Here is a 14,655-nt window from a genome sequence, read left to right as displayed (position 1 = left end):
ATTACAGGCACGCGCCACCATGCCCAGCTAATTTTTTGTATTTTTAGTAGAGACGGGGTTTCACCATGTTGACCAGGATGGTCTCGATCTCTTGACCTCGTGATCCGCCCGCCTCGGCCTCCCAAAGTGCTGGGATTACAGGCTTGAGCCACCGCGCTCGGCGAAAGTATTCTTTTAATGAAGCCAGACTTACAGCCAGCAAGTAGTTCACCCACTTTGAAAATCTAGTTTATTATTTTCAACTACCAGGAAGTGAGAGCCAAACATACTTGGTATGTATAGGCCAGATAAGAAATTGAACAGTCAGACAAGGTGTCTCAAAACTGCAGCTTGTGGTGAGGCGGGTGTCATGACTCAAGTTCCTACAGAGAGCAAGAGGGTAAGTGGGGAAAGTGAACCAGCTGGAAGTATAGCCACTGAAGGCCTCGTGTCCTGTTTAAAGGACCACTCTAACCCAACTCTTACACTGCAGAAAGTGTGTCTACTGTTACCCGAGCTCCCAACTTTTCAGAAAACTGCTGGACATCTGGATGTTTATGTAAAGTTTTCCAATTTTTAAATATTGGAAATCGATCCAATTAAAAACCAAAGCTTCACACAGCAGTGCACACTTATAATCCCAGCTACTTGGGAGGCTGAGAGAGGAGGAGGATCACTTAGCCCAGGAGTTCAGCCTGAGCATCATAGTGAGACCCCATCTCTAAATCAACAAGAGCAACAACAATCTGTGGGCCAAACGAAGCACCGTTTCAGGAGAGACTGGGCTGCTTTACTGCTGGTTATTACCTGTGGTGTACAACAACAAGGGGACCTGGATTCTAGTCTTGAATTAGCAAGTTGTGTGACTTCACAACCAACTTCTCTGGAATCCGTCTTGAAAAATAAGAGGCTTGGCCGGGCGCGGTGGCTCAAGCCTGTAATCGCAGCACTTTGGGAGGCCGAGGTGGGTGGATCACGAGGTCAAGAGATCGAGACCATCCTGGTCAACATGGTGAAACCCCGTCTCTACTAAAGGTGCAAAAAATTAGCTGGGCATGGTGGCGCGTGCCTGTAATCCCAGCTACTCGGGAGGCTGAGGCATGAGAATTGCCTGAACCCAGGAGGCGGAGGTTGCGGTGAGCCGAGATCGCGCCATTGCACTCCAGCCTGAGTAACAAGAGCGAAACTCCGTCTCAAAAAAAAAAAAAAAAAAAAAAAAGAAAGAAAAATAAGAGGCTTATGAGAGTATCTTGAACGTCAGGCTTATGATTACTTATTATCTATTAGGGAGAAATGCAGGGTGCCCAGGTTGAATGGGATTTCAAGCACACAACCAGGAACTCCTAAGATCTTAGCATCTAAGCATGAACGTGCCAGACCCACTGGCTCCTTCCCTACCCAGATGGTTTCAAGCTGACAAAACACTTTTTGTGGAAAGATTTAGCCACTTTAAAAATTTTAATTTGGAAATACCTATGCATGATTTTCAATAAATTTTTCTAGATTTTCAGAGACTTATATGGTGATTTAAATTACCAACATCAGAGTCCCTTATAGGATCAGACACTCTCTAGAAGCAACAACAGATTAGAGTATAGTGTACAGTTCTAGGCTAGGAGTCTAGAGACATGGCTCTCAGCTCATCGCTGACTTTAACCAACACTGTGAACTTCTTTCTTTTGTTTTCCTTCCTTCCTTCCTTCCTCCTTTCCTCCCTCCCTCCCTCTCTCTCTCCCTCCCTCCTTCCCTTCATCCTTCCCTCCCTTCCTTTCTCTCTCTCTTTCTCTCTTTTTTTAAGATAGGGTCTTGCTCTGTTGCCCAGGATGGAGCACAGTGTCGCAATTACAGCTTACTGCAGTCTCCAACTCCTAGTCTCAAGCAATCACCCTGCCTCAGCCTCCCAAGTAGCTAGAACCACAGGAGTATAATTATTAAACTACAGTTGGTATGGTTCTTTAGAAGAAAAATATATGGATTCTTAAGCAAGTGGATAATGAAAAGTGATGCTGATTTTAGGGCTTCATCATGGACTGCTAGGCAGTCCATTTAGAATTTTGGTAGGCAGAATTCTAAAGACGGCCCAAGATTCCTGTCCCCTAGTTATTCAAACATTGATTGTGAAGGGAAATTGCAGATGCAATTAAAGTCCCAAATCAATGAATCTTAAGATACACAGATTATCCAATTAGGTTTTGCCCGGCCAGGTGAGCCTTTTAAAAACCAGAGATTGAGGCCGGGCGCGGTGGCTCAAGCCTGTAATCCCAGCACTTTGGGAGGCCGAGGTGGGTGGATCATGAGGTCGAAAGATCGAGACCATCCTGGTCAACATGGTGAAACCCCGTCTCTACTAAAAATACAAAAAAACTAGCTGGGCGTGATGGCGCATGCCTGTAATCCCAGCTACTTAGGAGGCTGAGGCAGGAGAATTGCCTGAGCCCAGGAGGCGGAGGTTGCGGTGAGCCAAGATCGCGCCATTGCACTCCAGCCTGGGTAACAAGAGCAAAACTCTGTCTCAAAAAAAAAAAAAAAAAAAAAAAAAAAAAAAAAAAAAAACAAAAAAAACAGAGATTGCCGTGCACGGTGGCTCATGACTGTAATCCCAGCACTTTGGGATGCCAAGGCAGGTGGATCACAAGGTCAGGAGATTGAGACAGTCCTGGCTAACATGGTGAAACTCCATATCTATTAAAAATACAAAAAATTAGCAAGGTGTGGTGGCATACACCTGTAGTCTCAGCTACTGAGGAGGCTGAGGCAGGAGAATCGCTTGAATCCAGGAGGTGGACATTGCAGTGAGCTGAGATTGCGCCACTGCACTCCAGCCGGTACAACAGAGTGAGACTCTGTCTCAAAAAAAGAAAAAAAGAAAAGGCAAAAAAGCAGAGGTTTTACTCTCCTCCTGGCAGTAGAAGAGGAAGGCAGAGAGAGTCAAAGCACAAGGGGGATTAAATGTGTCCCAGGCCTTAAGATGGGTGCGTGGGGTTCCATGTGAGAAGAAATGCAGGGTGCCTCTAGGAGCAGAAAGCAGCTCTGGGTGAGAGCCAGTAAGGAAATGGGGAATTCATCCTACAACCACAAGAAACTGAATTCAACCAACAACCGGAATGAGCTTCAAAGCAGACTCTTCCCTAGAGCCTCCAGATAAGAGCCCAGTTCAGTCTATACCTTGATTTCAGCTTTGTGAGGCCTTAGGTAGAGAACTCAGTGGTGCCATGCACAACTGTGACCTAGAGTATTGTGAACTAATAAATCAATGCTGCTTCAAGACACTACATTTGTGATAATTTGTTATGCAGCAATAGAACACCAATACAATTGCCAGCACCAAATGTTGGGAAGATTATGGAACAAAATGGTGCCACTGTTTGGAAAAAGGTATGGAAAATCAAACACACAGCCACCCTATGATCTAGCATTTTACTCTTAGATATTTACCGAAGAAAAATGAAAATGTGTCTATAAAAAATACTTGTACACTAATATCTATAGCAGCTTTATTCATAGTAGTCCCAAACCAGACATAGTCCAAATGTCCATCAGTACGAGAATAAACAATGAACTTTTTTTCATTGAATTGACAATGAGCGGAGTTTCGCTCTTGTCACCCAGGCTGGAGTGCAATGGCCCGATCTCGGCTCACCACAACCTCCGCCCCCTGGGTTCAGGCAATTCTCCTGCCGCAGCCTCCGGAGTAGCTGGGATTACAGGCACGCGCCACCACGCCCAGCTAATTTTTTGCACCTTTAGTAGAGACGGGGTTTCATTCACCATGTTGACCAGGATGGTCTCGATCTCTTGACCTCATGATCTACCTGCCTCGGCCTCCCAAAGTGCTGGCATTACAGGCTTGAGCCACCGCGCCCGGCCTAACAATGAACTATTAATACAAGCAACAACACAGATAAAGTTCAGAAACTTTGCACAGTGAAAAATACCAACAAAAAAGAGTATCTACTGTGTTATTTCATTTAACAAATCTCTAGGATAGAAAAAACTAATCTATGGTGAAACAAATCAAAACAGTAGGTGACTAGGGGTGCAGAGTGGACTGGAAAGGGGAACGAAGAAACTTTACATAGTGAGGAAAATGGATTATAGTTTGACAGGAATGTGGATTACACAGGTGAATACATTTGTCAGGATTCATGGAACTGGAATACTAAAGATTCACACATTTTATATAAATTATCTCTGAAGAAAAATATCTTTAAAAACAAATTAAGCCAGTTGCTGTGGCTCAAATTTATAATCCCAGCACTTTGGGAGGCTGAGGCAGGAGGATCACTTGAGGCCAGGAATTCAAGACCAGTTTTGGTGACAGTGAGACCCTATCTTTACAAAAATAAAAAATTAAGCAGGCTATGGTGGTACATGCCAGTAGTCCCAGTTACCCAAGAAGCTGAGATGGGAGGATCACTTGACACCAGGAGTTCAGGGCTGTGGTGAGCTATGATCATGCTACTGCACTTCAGCCTGGGTGATGGAGTGAGACTCTGTCTCAAAAAAACAAAACAACCACCCACAAATAAAAAAATAATAATAATTCATCAGGCCAGGTACAGTGGCTCATACCTATAATCCCAGCATTGTAGGAGGCCAAGGTGGGTGAATCACCTGAGGTCAGGAGTTTGAGACCAGCCTGGTTAACATGGTGAAACCCGGTCTCTACTAAAAATACAAAAAGTAGCTGGGTATGGTGGCAGGCATCTGTAATCCCAGCTACTTGGGAGGCTGAGGCAGAAGAATCACTTGAACCTGAGAGGTGGAGTTTGCAGTGAGTTGAGATTCTGCCATTGCACTCCAGCCTGGGCAAGAGAGCAAGACTCCATCTCAAATAAATAATTAATTAAAATAAATTTTAAAATAATAATTCAATCAGTATGTGACAGACTAGTTATCACTGAGGTGTTGATGATTCTCTCCAAGGGGTAGCTATTTAAAAACAGACAAGGGAAGAGTTAACTCAAATGGATGAGCCCTTCATAGACTGATATGGGACCCTAAGCAGTTGGGTGAAAGATTTTTGGGCAGTGAGACCTCTACAGAGGACCTCAAATCCCTCTGTGCATTTAATCAGATAGTCCTGCAAAGGGCTCCTTTTGAGTTTATTCTATACCCAAGTACAAATTGCTAAAAGATGAATGGTGAAGATGCTGATGGTGCTGGAGCTTTGCAAGCAAGATGGGCTCTGGAGGGGACTGGGGTGCACAGAGGCGGGTGGCAGTGCCCTGACATATGTGAGAGGTATGTATGAAATGGGGAGGGGCAGTGAGCTTCACACTCTCGAGTCTGGTGGCCTCTGTGTGATACCCAGCATCTGAGCACAGTCTCTGAAGTACCCCCGCCCAGCTTCATTCTTGGTTTCTTTAGCATATGCATATTTTAGATGGGTTGCTTCAGTCAAAATGAACTAATCTTTTCTTATTTTGTAAAAAAGCCTTCTCAGGTGGGGCGCAGTGGCTCATGCCTGTAATCTCAGCACTTTGGGAGGCTGGGGAGGGTGGATCACCTGAGGTCAAGAGTTCCAGACCAGCCTGGCGAACATGACAAAACCGCATTTCTACTAAAAATACAAAAATTAGCCGGGCATGGTGGCACACACCTGTAGTCCCAGCTACTTTGGAGACGGAAGCAGGAGTATCATTTGAACCTGGGAGGCGGAGGTTGCAGTGAGCCGATATCATGCCATAGCACTTCAGTCTGGGTAACAGAGTGAGACTCCATCTCATAAATAAATAAATAAATAAATAAATAAATGCTTCTCAAAGCCCACAGCAACATCACTAGATTCCTGATTTATACTTTGGTGTTGTTACATATATGTAAGAATTTCAAAGAAAGCCAACAATTATAGGCTAAAATCTCAGTTTGTCTAACATGTGGCTCTAAACCCGAATGACCAATATGAGAAGTGATGTTTTAAACTGTGGGCTCTACTTTTTCCGGAGGGGTACAAATAGCTAGATGGTAGGGGAGTCGGGGAGTAAAGAACTCAGTCACGGGGCCTGCCCTCTTGGCAAGGTACCCGGGGTCTGCTGTTGGCTTCTGTCTTCAGAAAGTTCTGCCTGTAAATGGGGAGTGATCGATCCCCTTTCGCCTCTCCAGCGAGGAAGAGTTAGTTTACATCGGGAAGCTGCTTCGAGGGAGAGGAGAGGTGGCTGAAGGATGGGCCTTGGGTCTTCACAATGAGGGTTCCAGTGAGACCATTTAATCAGAGAGGACACCAGAACCAAGCTTTCCTGCTAGAGGGCCAACCGAGAAGGAAGAATGGGATCTGAACGAGATCCATTTTTAGATTAGCCTTTTTTTTTTTTGGCTTGTTTAATCATAACAGTGATTTGAAAGGCTTTACCAGTGAGTCAGTGGTGGATTTCGCTACATCCACCACAAATCAGTCACAAATTCCCTAATTGTTTCCAAAAAAAGATTTACTATGAAATGATACAAAGTGCAATTGAGTCTTTGGGTTTTCTTTTGTATGTGTTATGTATCTGATGTGTGTTTTGCAATCTACTTGGTTTTGATATTGAAAAATGTTCGCTATTTTGGCTTCCAGTTGAACTGACACTATTCACCTGTTTATCCATCCAAAGGTACCTATGGTAGTCACTACTTGGATCCTACCAAGCACACAAGTGGGCATGTGTGTGTGTGTGTGTGTGTGTGTGCACGCACACACACACACAAACACACACACACACACACACAGGAGGGGCTTTGGAAGGGTAGCATCCTGCAGGAATGCTTGATGTAATACTTAACCACAATATGACATCTGAGTCACTGTTCCTGCTCTGTATCCCTCACTTGACAGTGAGGCTCTGGATGGTATGAAACAGTTTGTCTACTTTATCCTCTGTTCTTAGTCCTTAACAGAGTATCTGACACACAGTAGGCGAAAATAATTATTTTTAGTCTTGCTATTTCCTGTTATGTTCTTTATGGAGATGGCAGCCAGCAATGCAAATCTTTTTCTACTTAAAGATGCTGACTCATTGCTCAATCTCTCACATCCAGCCACATAGACTTTCCTTTGATTTTCCATTTTTAGAACCTCTCCCGGGGGGGTTTCCAGAAAGGAAGCAGGAATTTCTGTAATTACTTAATTAATTCCAACTAGAGCAGCAAACATAAGTCACTAAGGCTTGACGTTTGAAACCCTGGGATTTGGTATACAGCTTCACATCCTCACAGTCAGTGGGATGCTGAGCAGGTCTGATCTGCACTTTCCTAATTTTCACAGTTGTTGTGGGAAGTTATAAGATGTATGGAAAAGCCCTTTGGTAACTACAAAGCTGGTATTGCTATCAACTTCACTTTGTCAGTCTGGAAAAGTCCAGAAGCAAAGTGATTTGCCGTGGCTTATGCATTCAATAGCACATCTAGAGCTCAATCCAATGGTTTCCCAACAGCCTGATGAATGTACTGAACTCCACAGAGAGGACCAGTTCCAGGATTGTCTCTAAATGACCAGAAGGGAACACCCAGCTGGCGCTGATCTTAGAACATGTATCCTTCGGAAGGGTCCTAAAACCAGCTCAGTCTGCAGGGGACCAGCTGTTGATCACTGGCTTGTCTTGCATGGGCCCAGAGACAGTTTGTTCTCTTTGTATCTTTATAGCAGAAAATCGAACAGTCGCAGAGCAAAGAAGCAGGTTTCTTCTATAAATAGCATTAACAGGCAGGCCAATGGATGTCACTGTTGCACCACAGAAACCAAATCTCAACTCCTACTACCACCTCCACGCCCCCCTGCCACCCCACCCCCGTGCCCCCCAACAGCAGCACCCTCACTATTTGGGAACTTTAGGAGAACAAAGCACACTTTGAACCAAAAGAAAACAATGATAAACGAGTGATTGATATTCCACTTAAAATTTTTAGAGCTAGTAATGAGCAGGCATATTCAGGGACGAGTTAAGGCAAATAGCTTTGAGTACAACTGATGGCTATAAATGAGTGTATATGTCACTTACCAGGAGGAAAGGAATGAATGAATGAATCAGACCAGGTCTTTTAACTTTAAATACTGTGTTTCTTTCACCCTGCCTCTCACAATGTTCAAAATTATTTTAGAAAATATGTTGATACTTAGATTAAGAATTCTCACCATCTATCAATGTCTGCGCATAACTGTTTTGGAAAGAACTTTTAATCCTCAAACTAGTATAATGATCAAATGAATATGTATATGTATTGAGCACCGACTTCGTCCCAGAAACTGGGTTTGACTTTTCACAACTCTTGAAGGTAGGATGATTATTTCCATTTTTCATATGGGTTCAGCAAGAGTAAGTGATGGTAAGAGATCAAACATTGGTGCAGATCCAGGTCTCCTGGCCTGCGAAACCCTGTTAGGATACGCTCCCATTCAGTTCAAGCCTTCTTTGACATCCCACTGCATGTGCCTCACTGGAGATACTACAATGAATGCAAACCATCTCCAGTCTCAAAGAAATTTTAAGGTCTTTAACAGACAATTATATTACAATTGAGTGAGAAAGGCTTTTGCCAGGTGCTGTGCAACTCAGTGAGGGTTAAAAAGGGCCTAAAGCAAGTAATCTTGACACTGAGATATGAAGAGTGAATAAAATATGGCAGGCAAAGAAAAATATAGTTCAAGGGCATTTAACCTGGAGGAATATCCAGTGTCTAGGTAAGAAGTGGAGAAACATTATAAATACTTGTAATTTAACTTCAGAGAAGACTTTTTTTAAAGAGCAATCTGATTTTTTTAATTGGGCTGGGTATGAACTATTATTATTAATAACCCTCTACCAAGCAGTAATTCCTATGAAGAACCATAGTACAAGACTCTGCTTATACTATGGGATAGAAAGTTAAAGCCTTGTCTTGGGAATGGTGAGAGGGCCCTGGTAACCCACAAAGGCACTAAAAATACTTTCATGAGCTTCCTAGTAGCCAGAACTGAAGCAGGAGCAAAAGGAACAAGAAATGAGGAACTCCCTGCCGGCTCTCCTGGTGCACTCACCAGGCCTGAGTCCCTGACTCTAGACCAAGCAATCTCCAATACAACAGGGTAAGAGCAGGTCACAGCAGAATGGTCCGCATGAGTCTCTAATTTCATGAAAACAAAATTGTGACTGACTGTCTACTCTCTCGTCTAATATAAAACCTCACATGCACAGATAACAGATGTAAGCAGCTATATAACTGGGGTACTGGGAATCCTATTCTATCCAAGACCAGAGCTCACTCTCCCAGCAGTGAGAAGGAAGGTGATCCTGAGAGATAGGTATCAGTGACATTCCCTGGCAATTCCTACAGTCTTTGGAGCCGTCGCAGGTCACAGGCTATAATCATTCTTGAAATTTCTGACGATGAGAACTGTCACTGCTGTCAGACAGGCTTAACTGGCCTTTTTGGACACTTACTTAAAATATTAGTAAATTGGGCAGCTAATCCTACACTGTTGTATCTTGTTTTTTTCTAGGAGCTTTGAAGTCTGGGCTTGGAGACAGAAAGGTTAAGGGAGCAACCCTAGAGAGAAGTAACACAGGAATTTCTTTGTGTTTATTTTAACAATATCCACAAGTTTTCACCTTTAGCTCAGTGACATTTCTCCCTTTTTTCCTGCCCAACAGTCTTTCTTGGTCTTGGTCACATTTAATATTTCTGGATAGAAATGACAATAGGACTGAAGGTCCTCTTATTGACCCAGAATGTAATGGTGAGGCTAAAAATATATAAATGACTGAATCATTTAACAAGTATTTGCTATATCTGTGTCCTTAGCTCTATGTCTGAAGAGAACATGGTGAGTGATTAAACAGAGGCAGAACAATGGACTGTGGGACCTCAAGACTTCACTTGTGGCTACAGGAAGCTGAGGAGAGACTAAAGCTGCGCTCAGGTAGGGGATATTTGCATGTAATATTGGATAAGCTGTTTATTCTTCCCCTCATGCATTCTAATTTGAAATACATGAAAATGATATGTGAATATATTAGTATAATTTTCATTAAAATAATTCCTTTCTTCAATAAATACTGAGCACCTGCCAAGCATAAAGGCCAACTTGTGAATGAATAAAGGCCTACTTTCTGAATGACTCATTTTCACCACTTTAACCCACACTTAGCCAAAACCACGTGGCTTGACAGACTGGAAGTCAGGTAGTCAAATAGATCTCAAATCCTGGCTTCTCTACTCAACAGCTGTGTGACTTTGGGCTAAGCACTTTCTCCTTTGAGCCTCAATTTTATCATTTGCACAATGGGAATGATAAGTTAACATGATAGGATAATACAGTCATTACCCTCACTCTGTATTTCTTATAGGATAGACAATGACGGTGGCACCCAGTGACAACTGTGAGAGGCAATCATCCTTGAACCTTCCACCTGTTCCTCATCTCCTAGATCAAAAGAGTCACTAAATCATGCTGTTTTATCTCTGAAATATTTCTCAAATCCTCTCCCCTAATTCCCATTGGCCTAGTTCAAGCCCTCATTACCTCTTGGCCTTCTAAATTGTCTCCCTGCTTTCACTCTTGTGCTCCTTGAATACATTCTCCACACAGAAGCCTGGGCAACATGGTGAAACCCCATCTCTACAGAAAATACAAAACTTAGCCAGATGTGGTGGCATGCACCTGCAGTCCCAGCTACTTGGGAGGCTGAGGTGGGAGGATCCCTTGAGTCCAGCAGGTGGAGGTTGCCAAAACAACTGGTTTAGATCACGAGGTCAAGAGATCGAGACCATCCTGGTCAACATGGTGAAACCCTGTCTCTACTAAAAATACAAAAAATTAGCTGGGCATGGTGGTGCATGCCTGTAATCCCAGCTACTCAGGAGGCTGAGGCAGGAGAATTGCCTGAGCCCAGGAGGTGGAGGTTGCGGTGAGCCGAGATCGTGCCATTGCACTCCAGCCTGGGTAACAAGAATGAAACTCTGTCTGCAAAAAAAAAAAAAAAAAAAAAACGGTTTAAACAAAAACATGTCACTTCACTTCCTTACCTGAAGCACCTCAGTGGCTCGCCACCTCTTAGAATAAAGTACAAACTCTCAGAACGCCACACAAGGTCATCTTTCTACCTCTGCAGACTTTCAATGTTTCCCTTCCCAACACTGGACACACACCAGGCCTGTTCACCTGTGTTTCAACAATAACTCTGCAACACTGAATTATGCCTCTGCTTCAGTGTCCTAACCTCTTCCACCCATATAAAGACTTAACTCAGGCCAGACAACTCGGAAAAGCCTCTCTCGACGCCTCCAGCTTCGACTGCCCAGGGTCAGGAGCTCTCTACTCAAGCCTGTTATCATGACTGTTTTGTTACATTTACCACTTGATTGGTAATTTATCTATGTATGAGTTTTCTCCATTACTAGAGTCTTCTACTTAAGGCAAAAACCATGCCTTACTCATCTTTGTATCCGCATCACCCAGCACAGTTCATGGCATGTTGCCAAGGCTCAATAAATCAAATGAATGAGCTGGGCATGGTGATCTAGCTGAGCCATAGGCCCAGCACTTTGGGAGGCTGAGGTGGGCAGATCGCTTGAGTCTGGGAGTCTGAGACCAGCCTGGGCAACATGGAGAAACCCCGTCCCTATTGAAAATACAAAAATTAGCCAGGTGTGGTAGCATGCCCCTGTAGTCCCAGGTAATCGGGAGGCTGAGGTGAGAGGACCCCGTGAGCCCAGGAGGCAGAGGTTGCAGTAAGCTGAGATCATGCCACTGCACTGCAGCCTGGGTGACAAAGTGAGACTCTGTTTCAAAAAAACCTAAGTAGTTAAATAAAATAAATGAAGAAGGGAAGATAAGAATGTGACATTGCAGTTCATGGTTTTTGCATATGCCACATGTCATAAATCTAGAATGCTGGCTCTCAACCAGAGGGAATTTTGCTCCCAGAGGACATTCTGCAGTGTCTGGAGACATCTGAGTTGCCACAATTGGGGGAGGGGGCTATGCTTCTACCTTTAGTAGGTAAAGGCCAGGGATGCTACTAGGCATCCTTCAATACTGAGGACAGCCCCCAACAACAAAGAACTATCCAACCTTGAACAGTAACAGTACCAAGGCTGAAAAATCCTGATCTAGAACAAGATCTGGCACATGGAAGAACTCAATACAGGATTCCTAACCCTGACAGCTTAGTGGTACTAGTGTCAGAAATGATTATCATACTCAGTATAAACCATATAATTGTATGGCATGCTTCTTTAAGTTTATTGAGCAATTCTGCATAAGATGAGCTCATTTCATAGCATCAGACATGAGAGAGCAGTTATAGCTTTGAAGTCAGACTGTAAGTATAGCAAAAGTCCTACTCCCAGAATCAATGGAATATGATGCATGGCCCTCTCCTCCCATCTCCTCTCTCAACATACCATGATACTTCTGCTCCAGGTCAATATCCCTCAACAACCAGCTAGAATGCCTAGATCATAAGGGAAAACATGTATTAGCTCACCAGCTAGTGTTTTCTGAGTCCATATGTATACACACAAACATATATATATATATATATATATATATATATGTTTTATATCTGTGTGTATATATATATATATATATATATACACACACACAAATATATATACACCACGCAAATACACACACACACAAAGAGAGAGAGAGAGACTCAAGTATATCTCTTACATCTCTTGCTTGCATGAACTCATAGTCTGGAATACCCTCTCCAGGAAGGCCTGGCCTCCCTGGGATCGTAAGGAAATATAAAAATTAAACTTTTATGCTGTTGCATGAGTTTTATTGGCCATTTGACATAGCACAGTTAAGTCAGAAGCCTGTGATATGGGACACAGGCTGAGTTACTTCTCAAGGACTTCATAGTCCCATCAACTATGCGTAACCTATAATACATGTTTATACTGGGAATTCTTTTCACACATGCATATTCAACCTGCCAATGTTTGGAGATGGAAGCATGATGAAGGAGGCTGTCTAGAGGCATCAGAATCAGGACACAAGTTCTAAAGCTGCTACCATGACCCCTGCCTATAATTCAACTGCATGACCTCCTGTCTGAACCTTGAGGCAAATTTATGATCAGTTTCTCTTGGTTATCTTTAGCTCCTCACTCAGTTGCCCTCTTATCAGTCCAGATGTCTTTTACTTTTGAGGAGAGCCATCTTTCTTGTCTCAACAACTCCCTTTTTCTTTATCTAGCTCAAATTATTAAACCCCCAAAACCAACTGCCAACATTGGATAAGTTTGCCTCGGCCTAATACATATGAGCCCGGAAATGGGTGTGTCCGTTTTTGGAATTGAATTTAACACTTAAATCATCCTAGAACACATAATTCATTCTAGAATTTCCAAGCTGAGATGAGGCATCCTGGGCCCCTTAAGGTGGCCTTGAGTCCTGGTATAAATAGGAATGACCAGTTTCCTAGAAAAGATTTTCAATGCTAACATAATGATTTTTTTTTTTTTTTTTTTGAGACGGAGTTTCGCTCTTGTTACCCAGGCTGGAGTGCAATGGCGCGATCTCGGCTCACCGCAACCTCCGCCTCCTGGGTTCAGGCAATTCTCCTGCCTCAGCCTCCTGAGTAGCTGGGATTACAGGCACGCACCACCATGCCCAGCTAATTTTTTGTATTTTTGGTAGAGACGGGGTTTCACCTTGTTGACCAGGATGGTCTGGATCTCTTGACCTCGTGATCCACCCACCTCGGCCTTCCAAAGTGCTGGGATTACAGGCTTGAGCCACCGCGCCCGGCTTAACATAATGATTTTTAGCCACCATTAAAACCACAGCACATAATGATTTTTAGCCACCATTAAAACCACAGCAGGTTGAAGGGCAGGGGCAATAAAGCTGGACGCCATGAAGCTTCCTTTGCCAATACTCCGACTTGCTGGATAGATGACTCATGTTCAAAACTGATGGTTTATGACAGAGAATTTCCCTTTGGTTACATTGCCATTAAACATATCTTGAGGGAGTTCAAGCAAATTTGTAAGGAGGAGGCTTCTACTGGTTGTGCTCTTTGGTTTGGACAATTAATTCATTTATAATTCAAACGAATAGAAAATACAGCACTAGTTGGCTTTTAGGTTTCCTGACTGCTTGCCAGCCACCCTCCCAACTATCCTCTAAGTGGCAAAGACATTAGCTCCTGATACGCAAGTGTGGCAGGAAACCCAGCCCCTTGACAAGCCCAGGAATTCCCTGACTTCTTTCTTGCTTATTGTTAGATGGTGGTATGGACTAGATAGTGTTGTTTTTTTGGTTTTGCTTTACTTGTTTGTTTTGAGACAGAGTCTCGCTCTGTCACCCAGGCTGGAGGGCAGTGGCATGATCTTGACCCATTGCAAACTCCACCTCCCAGGTTGAAGCGATTCTCCTGACTTAGCATCCCAAGTAGCTGGAACTACAGGTGTGTGCCACCACACCCGGCTAAATTTTATTTTTTATTTTTATTTTTATTTTTGTATTTTTAGTAGAGACGGGGTTTCACCCTCTTAGCCAGGATGGTCTCGATCTCCTGACCTCGTGATCCACCTGCCTCGGACTCCCAAAGTGCTGGGATTACAGGTTTGAGCCACCATGCCCAGCCTGGCATGGACTAAATGGTTTTTTAAAAATATGTATTTTTATTTTTTGTGAGTATATAGTAGATATATATGTTTATGGGGTACATGAGATGTGTTGATAGGCATGCAATGTGAAACAACC

At 43.4% G+C, this 14,655-nt stretch overlaps 1 protein-coding gene across 4 annotated transcripts in view; it reads right to left on the bottom strand.

Moving 5' to 3' along the window:
• The window catches only part of SHROOM3 (shroom family member 3), a 379,671-nt gene that overhangs the window by 116,638 nt on the left and 248,378 nt on the right, over nt 1-14,655 (bottom strand). The window lies entirely within an intron of this gene.

This window comes from Saimiri boliviensis, chromosome 3, assembly GCF_048565385.1.
Source record: "Saimiri boliviensis isolate mSaiBol1 chromosome 3, mSaiBol1.pri, whole genome shotgun sequence".
Lineage (NCBI taxonomy): Eukaryota > Metazoa > Chordata > Mammalia > Primates > Cebidae > Saimiri > Saimiri boliviensis.
Note: the sequence above shows the minus strand (reverse complement) of the source record. Positions and strands in the feature narration are given on the sequence as shown.